The sequence below is a fragment of the Panthera uncia genome (assembly GCF_023721935.1).
Source record: "Panthera uncia isolate 11264 chromosome C1 unlocalized genomic scaffold, Puncia_PCG_1.0 HiC_scaffold_4, whole genome shotgun sequence".
Classification (NCBI taxonomy): Eukaryota; Metazoa; Chordata; class Mammalia; order Carnivora; family Felidae; genus Panthera; species Panthera uncia.
The window spans coordinates 73,748,934-73,759,067 of NW_026057585.1; the positions used below are offsets into that span (position 1 = coordinate 73,748,934).

General features: G+C 38.4%; 1 long non-coding RNA gene across 1 annotated transcript in view; it reads right to left on the bottom strand.

The window, feature by feature from the left end:
* Positions 1 to 1,766: 1,766 nt before the first annotated feature.
* LOC125913540 (uncharacterized) overlaps positions 1,767 to 10,134 on the bottom strand; it is a 30,729-nt gene continuing 22,361 nt past the window's right edge. The window contains exons 4-5 of the long non-coding RNA XR_007455044.1: positions 6,989 to 7,398; positions 1,767 to 6,359 (exon numbers count right to left, since the gene is read on the bottom strand). This is a non-coding gene — a long non-coding RNA (uncharacterized LOC125913540). The remainder of the gene's footprint in view (positions 6,360 to 6,988; positions 7,399 to 10,134) is intronic.

Below are 10,134 nucleotides of genomic sequence, written 5' to 3' on the forward strand. Positions count from 1 at the left end.
ACAATAGATTTTGTATATGGATTTTGTATCCTGCAACCCTGATAAACTTATTAGTTCCAGGAGCTTTATAGGTTCCTTGGGATTTTCTACAAAGACAATCGTATCAGCTGCAAATAGTTTTACTTCTTCCTTCTCAACCAGAATGCCTTTTATTTTTCGCTAGCCTTATTGCATTTGCTAAGACTTCCAGAGCAATATTCAATAGAAGTGATAGTGGACATTTTTGTCTTAGTTTCCAATCATAGGAAGAAAGCATTCCATCTTTCAGTATTAAATATGTTAGCTGTAGTATTTTGCATATGATCTTTACCAGATTGAAGAAGTTCCCTTCTATTCTTAGTCTGCTGAATCTTTATTATGAATGGATGTTAATGCTTTTTCTGCACCTATTGATATAATCATGTGGTTTTTCTTAAGTCTGTGGAGAATTACATTGATTTTCAAGTGTGACACCAATCCTGTATTCCTGGGATAAATACCATTTGGTTGTTTTGTGTTAATTTTTACATACTGAATTTGATTTGCTAATAATTTGAGGCATTTTTGCATCTATATTAATGGGGGATGTTGGGCTGCATTTTTCTTGCACTACTCTTTGTCTAGTTTTGATATGAAGGTACTCTTAGCTTTATAAAATGCCTCCTTCTCTTCTGGAAGAGATTTCGAAGGATTGCTAATTCTTCCTTGTATGTTTGGTAGAATTCACTAGTGAAATTATTTGGACCTGGAGTATTCTTTTTTGGAAGCCATGAATTAGATTTAATAGCTTTAGTACTGTTCACTTTATTTCTCCTTGAATGAGTTTTGGTAATTTGTGTCTTTCAAGGAACTGGTCCATTTCATTTAAGTTGTTGCATGTATATGTAGAGTGTTCATAGTATTTCCTTATTCTTTTAATGTTTGTAGAGACAAGGGTAATGTCCTCTCATTTTCGTCAATTTGTCTTTTTTTTCTAGGTCAGTCTGGTTAGACATTTATCAACTCTCTCTTTTTAAAGAATCAACTTTTGGTTTCATTGATTTTTCTCTTTCTGTTTTGGATTTCATTGATTTCTTGCCTTTATTATTTTCTTCTGCTTGCTTTTGAGTATATTTTATATTTGTTTTTATAGGTTATTTGGGTGAACTACCCCATTTTTGAGACTGTAAAACCATAATAACAAATCCTGACTAAAATAAAACAAAAACTCAGACAAACCTATAGGTGCAAAACTTATGTATATTTTATTAAAAATAACATAAAATAGGGAAGCTGATGTAATATCAATAAATGCTAAAAGCCATTGGCTTTCATCCAGCATTGTTTTAAAAATACCATGTTCAGGGGCGCCTGGATGGCTCAGTCGTTAAGCATCCAACTTCAGCTCCGGTCCTGATCTTGTGGTCTGTGGGTTCAAGCCCCGGGTCAGGCTCTGTGCTGTCCTAACAGCTTCAGATTCTGTGTCTCCCTCTCTCTTTCCCCCGCCCCCACTTAGGCTCTATTTCTCTCTCTCTGTCTCTCTAAAAATAAACATTAAAAAATTTTAAATAGCATGTTCAAATAAAAACTATATTTAAAAATACAAAAACAGAAAACCCTCACTCTGACCCCTGGTCCCCAGACAACCATTTCATTAGCCCCTTGTTAATCCTTTCAGTGTGACATTATGCAAATATAAGCAAACATGGATATACTCATTGTTTTTAATAAACTATATTATGTTTTATACACTATACTTATACATGCATATATGCACATTGTTCTTCACCTTGTATTCATTTCATATTCTATCTTGGAGATCTTTCCATTTCAGCATGAGACCTTCCTTTTCATTATAGCTGCACACTATACGTCCACAGAATAGTCTATTAAACCAGTCCTCTATTGGCGGACATTTGTGGTGTTTTCCATTTGTTACTATTGGAAACAATGTCAGATATTTTCAAAGCACACATGCAGGTGTATCGATAAATTCTCAGAAATGGGATATCGGGGGGGGGGGGGGGGGAAGGTAAAAGTATCTGTAGTTTTGGTAGACACTATCAAATTCCCCTCCCTAGGAGTTCTATTTTATAATCCCCACAGCAATGCATGAGGATGCCTGTGTCTCTATAGCCTCATTAACAATGAATTTAACTTTTCCATTTTCTGCAAATCTGTTAAGTGAGAAATGGTATCTTAGCATGGTTTAGATTTGCATTTCTCATATTAGAAAAGTCTGACACCTCTGTACATTTTAGAGATAATATAAATGGCCCTTAATAATCTCTTCACATTTTTTAATGCTTTGCTTGATTTCTAAGAGCTCTTCATAAATAGGGAGATGAATCCCTTTGTGATATGGATTGCAAATACTCTCACCAGTTTATAATCTTTACTTAGTTTGGACTCTTCTTCAGGGAATTGGTGAGGGAGAAAATCCTCCTCTTTCCTAAAGCCCTCCGTCCCTTGGGGCCTCTCTTTCCCACTCAATATTCATTCAACCCAGCAATCAATCAGGGGAATTCAACAGAATTCAACGAGTGAAGAATTCACAGCATGAAGGCAGTGGCAATAAAACTGTTTCATGATCTTATATGCCCCACTGAATTGACACTCCATAGTAAACCAGTTACTTTTGCTTCATAATATTGTGATATTTGACAACAAAAGAACCAGCATTTTTTGTCAGTAGGGACTGGGAAGCATTAGAGACTGCTTGCAAAATAATGAAAAGCACAAAATAGAAAATAAAAAGCAAACATTTACACTGTTAATATATTAGAGGGAAAAACTTGAAAAATACACTATTTGTGTCTTTACATCTGCTATATTGGGTGCATTTTTCTAAGTCATTAAAAATGACCCAGAATATTTTTCTTGCTGAATACTGCATTGTATAAATCCTTTCCTTTTTAAAAAACAGTAGAAATGAAATGGTAATATATGCCTTTAATATATAATTCATCTGATTATGTCCTTAATATAGATTCTTAGAGGAGCACCTGGGTGGCTCAGCCTGTTAAGCGTCCAACACTTGGTTTTAGCTCAGGTCATGATCTCACAGTTTGTGGGTTTGGGCCCTGTGTCAGGTTCTGTGCTGATGGCAGGGAGCTTGCTTAGGATTGTCTCTCTCTCCCTCTCTCTCTACCCCTCCCCTGTTTGCATGTTCTTTCTCTCAAAATAAATATATTTTTTTAATTAAAAAAATATACATAGATTCTTAGACGTGAAATTTGAGTCGATGGTATAAACACTTTAAAGGCCTTTGACACAGATTGCCAAACTGTGTTCTGGAAAAGATGCTGCCAAGGTATTCACAGGAAATTTAAGTCACTGAAATACAGAAAATATTAGAAAATAAATGCTAAAAATAAATAAGCTCTAAACATGTAACTCAAGCTAGAAAAAATGACAAACCTAAAAGTACAAGGATAGAATTAAAAAAAAAAAAATAGAAAATAGCACGTAGAAGCACAATATGTCCTGATTAGAAAAAACAGAAGTAAACCCACACCTAGATATATTTCATAAAATGGCAGAACACTTCTCTACTTTTCACGATTTTGCTAAACCTTTTTAAAGATAAAGTAATCTGGGTTGTCTGGATGGCTCAGTTGGTGGTGTGTGTGACTTCTGGTCTTGGGATTGTGAGTTCAAGCCAAATGTTGGGTGTAGAGATTTCTTAAAAAATAAGATCTTAAAAAGGTAACCTGAAAATTGACCAAAGACAGTGTCTCAGAGGGAACAATAAATTGGTTAATTATGGACTTTCTTTATTTATTTTTGTATTTATTTTGGGGAGAGCGCAAGTGGGGAAGGCTCGGAGAGAGGGGGACAGAGGATCTGAAGTAGGCTCTGTGCTGACAGGTTGACAACAGTGAGCCCAATGTGGGGCTCGAGCTCACAAACCATGAGATCATGACCTGAGCCAAAGTTGGACATTCAACCGAGCCACCCAGGTGCCCCAATTATGGATTTTAAAAAGCAGCCCCAGAGGCTAAGGCACTGCTAAGTAAAAATAAATGTCAATTTAGAATTCTATGCCTTGCTATGCTATAATTCAAGAGTAAGGGAGAAATAACTTACACTCAGGGAATAATTTACTTCTATAAGAAACTCTTATAAGGCTTACTATGTGCCAAGCACTATTGTAACCATTCCACAAATATTAATTCATCTGATCCTTCTAACAACCCCATGAAGTAGATAACTATCATCATCCCTATTTTATAAATAGAAAAACTGAGGCACAAAGAGATTCAGTAATCAATGTCAAAGGTCACAGAGCTCGTGATCAACAACCGAGCTGCACAGCCACCACAGGTCATCTGGCTGCAGAGTCGGTGCTTTTGACCAATGCACAAGCTGTCTCTGCTCTAGGATGCCGAGGAGGGGAATTCACAAGGAAGGAGGAAATACAAGAACCTGTGGTAAGAAGCTGGCAAATGTGCAGGTTAATCTAAACTTGCAGGGTCTACTTACAACAAAATAGTGACATATTATACAACCATAACATGTAAGGAGAAGCAAAGCGAGTGTTCTAGTCTCTACTGTTAATAAAGTTTGCATTAATGCCTTTTCTCAAGTTATGAATGTTAACAGCAAACAAAAAGAGATCAAATGTAACTACTATCTTCTAGAACAAAAGAGAGAATAAATAAAACATAACCCAATGGAAGGAATGAAAAGAAAACCCAAAAATCCCAATCTGACAAATTTCTCAAGGACTTTGACAAGCTGATTCTACAACTTACATGAAAGAATAAAGGGTTTTAAATAGCCAGGATGATTTTTATAAAGCTAGATCACTCAAAAATGCATTATTGGCACAGAGGCACACAAATAATGTCTTCAGTAGATCATCTGATAGCTTAGATGACAGAAGCTGAAATCCCTTAATTCTAAAACATCAGCATAAAAAATCTCAAAAATGTAATGCTTGGGGCATAAAGCAAATTGCAAAAAAAAACAAAAACAAAAAAAAAAAAACTAAGATATCATGGACACACAGGTAATTAAAAAAAAAAAAAAAACCCAAACACACACAGAAATAATACACAGCAACTTGAGCATAATGGTTACCTCTGAGCAGGGCTGAGGGAAAAGACAGCATGAGGCTGCAGTTCAATCTGTTTTTTCCTTACCACCCCCCCCCCACAAAACCTGATGCTAATGTGGCAAAATTTAACATACTATTGTTATATTTTCTGAACTTTTCTGTATGCCTGAAATATTTTATAATTAAACTAGTTTTTAAATCTAAAAACAGAAAAGAGAAGAAGAGTTGGAGAGGAAAAAGCAAAGAGGAAGAAGGAAAAGAAACTAATATAAATGTGAGTTGTTGGAATTTTATTAATACCCTCATTCAATATTTGAGGGCCTCTTACAAGCCAGTTGCCATTATAGCCCTTGGGCATACCAACACCAGCTCCCAGTGTGAGCCGATGGTCTCTGGTCAGGTCAGCTGACAGTCCTCCTAGAGCCCCAAAGTCTTTCTAATGGTGGATACCCTTTCCCTTGCAATGGCTGCCTAGGGGCACATAGTACAAAGAATTTAGACAAACCGCTCTCTTCCTTACTCACATTTAATGATGAAGCTGGGTCCCTGACCTCTTCCTAACCTCCACTGGCCCCAGTCTTCCTGCTTCATGGCCAGGCCCTCAGGCTCTGTCTCTGATTAATTTATGCCTCCTGAAGGGAGTCAGCCTTATTACTGCCTTCCTATAGGATCCCTCCTTCCATTGGGCGGTTGATGGTCCCACCTGACTTGGGCCACTTGGGGAAACAATGAAGCATGGAGTTGCTTTCCAAGGCCCTTCACAGCAGCTTTTCCACCTCTGGTCCCAACTGGCCCTAACGCTGATGGGGTCCATCTCTACCCACTACAGCTCACCCTCTACTCAGCTCAGACTACTCAGGGAAAGCCCTGTACTGGGGTCACCACACTTGTTTGAAACTTTGGAAAAGCCTCTGGGCTTTCTACCCCCACCATCCCACAACCTCCCTCCTACGCACTGTTCTTTTTCCTTTCCCTCTAATCATTTCCTTTCAGACTTGCTTTCCTCTCCTGACTCAGCCCATTTCTTTAGCTGTCTCTTCTACAGACATCTACTCTGAAGATGCCTTACCTGGAGACTTCTATAATCCATGGTGCAAGGCACCCAGGAGCCTGGTGACATGATGGACGGGGAGATGCTCAATTAGAGCCAGGAGGCTTTCAGTCTAGAAGGGCCTCTGCCAGGTAAGGGGCATCTTTCCAGGAGGAAAACCTTGTTTGGCACGGGTGCTGGGTTACTTATTGGTTATGTCTAACATAAACCTCTTTGTGACGGAATCAACCTTCTGTGGAGCTTGTCAGTCCAGAGCTTGACACATAATTTCATGTCACAGGATTTTTCCTGAATAATACAATAGATACATGTTTTAGCATGAGTTTTGACAAAAGTATTTTTACAATTGATAGTTTAGGGGTGAGAATTCTTATGTTGAAGGCATATAAATTTACTATAGCGATTTAATAACACGAATATTATCTCAAGTCCATTAGTATATTCATCAGTTTGACAGGACTTCTCCCCTGCAGGGATTAACTAACGATGAGACCCATGATCTGACTGAAATCTTTACCGTGCAGTATTTCAATGTGTGGACTGTGAAGTCTTTACTGCACATCACACTTAAAGGGGTTCTCTCCCAAGTGGATCTGCATTCAAGAGATATTTGTTGAATAGCTACTTGTACCAGGCAGTATGTCAGGAGCTGGGGACAAAATGGTGAGCAAAGCATGTGTAACGAGGCGCTCGTGGGGCTCACAGAATTGTTGCAGAAACAGACTCTGGTAAAGGGGGAGGGATGCACTCTAATAGAAGTTCTGACCACACGTTCCACACCTGTAGGGTTTGTCTCCCACGTGGGACCTGATGATGAAGGTAACAAACTCTTACAACATCTATCCTATCTAATGGTTTCTCTGTGTGAATTCTTTGATAAACTTGGAGATCTATGCTCTGACTGAAGAAGTTCTTACCACACACACTTGTAGAGTTTCTCTCCTCTGTGGACTTTCAGATGAGCATATAAGTCTGTGTTTTCAGAGTTTCACGTTTGTGTGGACTCTCTGATGCACTTGGCGATCTACGTTCCGACTGAAGCCCTTACCACATTTATCACATGTGTAGAGTCTCTCTCCAGTGTGGAGTCTCTGATGGATGCGAAGGTTGGAGGTCTGAGGGAAGCCCTTGCCGCACTCACACTTAAAAGGTTTCTCTCCTGTGTGAACTCTCCAATGAACACGAAGATTTGTGTTATAACTGTAGCCTTTGCCGCACGTATCACATATGAAAGGTTTCTCTCCAGGGTGAATTCTCTGATGGTAGCGAAGATCTGTGCTTCGACTAAAGCTCTTCCCACATTCAGCACAGTCGTCAAGTTTCTTCGCTGTGTGGAAAAGAGGATGTTTTGAGAAAAAGAAAATGTTAACTAAAAATCTCAATCAAGGCTGCAAGCAATAAGATATCAGACTGGAGAATGTGGAAAACTATCTTAGTTAAAAAACCAACTTGAAGAGTTCTACTAGGATTCAAAGGGAAAGGATCAAGAAAGTGAAATTGTGAAAATGAAATTATGAGAAAAATATTAAGTCGTGAAGGCTAGATCTAGAAGATCTTACAAGTGTGTAGGAGATCCAGAAAGAGAAAACAAATAGAAGAATTCATGAAAGTATACTTAATCTGAAAGAGACTTTCAATCTAGAAAATCAAATAACCCTCCCCACCCAGTACCATGTAGGAGTTGAAAAAAGGACAAACATATTCACATATCTAGATGAAATTGCTGAATTTCAAGGATCAAGAAAACAAAAGCATATACAACATTTTAAAAAAATAAAACAAGTTACTCCCTTGAAAAGAGAGTAAGATTGGCAGAAGACAATAGTACAAGGTCTCCAGTATCCTGAAGGAAAAAGATGATACTCGATAAATCTAAAACCTTAACTGATGGTTCCTTTACATAGGCAAAAGGAAGATACCCTGAAAAAAGCAAAGACAACCAAAATTAAAATAAAAACTCATGAAGAGGGAAAACACGAAATATAAAAAGTAGAAATAAATAATAAAAATGTAAAAGCTTGGGGTGTCTGGGTGGTTCAGTCAGTTAAGCCTCCAACTTTGGTTTCAGGTCAGGTCATGATTTCATGGTTTGTCAGTATAAGCCCCCCCATCAGGGTCTATGCTGACAGCACAGAGCCTGCTTGGGATTCCCTCTCTTCCTCTTTCTCTGTGCCCTGCTCGTTCTCTCTCTCTCTCTCTCTCTCTCTCTCTCACAAGATAAACTTAAAAAATAAAGTAAAAGCTTTACCTCCTTTTCACCCAACAAAATCTCATAAAACAATAAGGGAAAACTTCTCTGATCTGAAAGATTCAGAGATGAACAGGCTCAATGACTGGCAAACATGATTACTTAAAAAAACTTTTTTTTGCTCACCTAGATATATTCTGTTAAATTTCAAAATTCCAAGGAGAAAAAGATGAAAGTTCTAAATGTTTTCAGAAGGAAGGGGGAAAAAAAGAACAGGTTAAGCAAAAATGAGAGAATTACTAAATGAATGAATCAAATTGGAGTAAGCAATATCAGGAGGTTAAAAACAATGATAGGATGGCTAAAACATTCTCAGGGAAAAATGATTTTGAATCTAGAGGTCTCTACTCTGCTACACTAGTATCCAAGACTGGGGTGAATATAAACACCTTACAAACATGTAGAGATTCAGAAAGTTTGTTGGCAAATGAAAAATAGATCCAAGCAAAAAACAGATGTGGGATTTAAGAAATTATGGAAAAAATTAAAGTCACCTTAATCTCTGAAAAAATAAAGACACGATGTAAAAAAATTAAGAATTATATCTTGTTTCAACTAAACACAGGCCATGGGGAAAAGGGTGTGTATTGTTCTGGAAAGTAGAAGTTATAAAGAACTGTTTAACACTTGCCATTGCAGAAAAATATAACTTTTAAAACATGTTAAAATCTTAAGGGTAATTAAAGAATAAAAATGGAGGGGAAAAAGGAAAGTAACAATTTTTAGAACTCCCAAATAAGGGAAGGGGGTGAGGAATTAGAATGCATAAAATGTCAGGAATCAGGGGCGCCTGGGTGGCTCAGTCGGTTAAATGTCCGACTTCGGCTCAGGTCACGATCTCACGGACCGTGAGTTCGAGCCCCACGTCGGGCTCTGGGCTGATGGCTCAGAGCCTGGAGCCTGCTTCCGATTCTGTGTCTCCCTCTCTCTCTGCCCCTCCCCCGTTCATGCTCTGTCTCTCTCTGTCTCAAAAATAAATAAAACCTTTAAAAAAAAATGTCAGGAATCATTATTACAGTAAATGCAAAAGGACTAAATTCCCCAAGAGTCTTAAAGACTCCAAGATTAGGTTTAAAAATACAGCCATTTTCAGCTTGCAAGAGACAAATCTATACCAGGCAAATGCTAACTAGGAGAACAGATGAACAACATTAATATCTGACAAAGCAGAATTCAAGGCAAAACACACTAGGGGATTTCTGAAGAAGATGGTGGAGTAGGAGGACCCAGTTCACCTCATCCATGGCCACAACTAGATGACACTCATATCAGTATAAGTAACCCAGAAAACAACCCAAAGAATGGTAGAACAAACTCTACAACTCAATGTAAAGAAGAAGCACATCAAAGAGGGTATAAATAATATGGCAGGGAGCTAAACATAAATTGTGGGATACCCGAGGAAGGGAGGGAGCAACAGGCGTGGAGAAGGGGGAAAAAGATGATCACACTAGGAAACCTGTACAGGGTACATCAATCGCCATAGCATTTGGCTCTGAAAACTGGAGGGGCCACATTTTGTGGGTTCTTACAACCAGCAGAACTTGAAGCCTGGAACATCAAAAATCAGCAGGCTTGGGGCGCCTGGGTGGCTCAGTCGGTTGGGCGACTGACTTTGGCTCAGGTCATGATCTCGCGGTCCGTGAGTTCGAGCCCCGCGTCGGGCTCTGTGCTGACAGCTCAGAGCCTGGAGCCTGTTTCAGATTCTGTGTCTCCCTCTCTCTCTGACCTTCCCCCATTCATGCTCTCTCTGTCTCTAAAATGAATAAACAGTAAAAAAAAAAAAAAAAAAAAAAAAAAAAAAAAAAAAAAGCA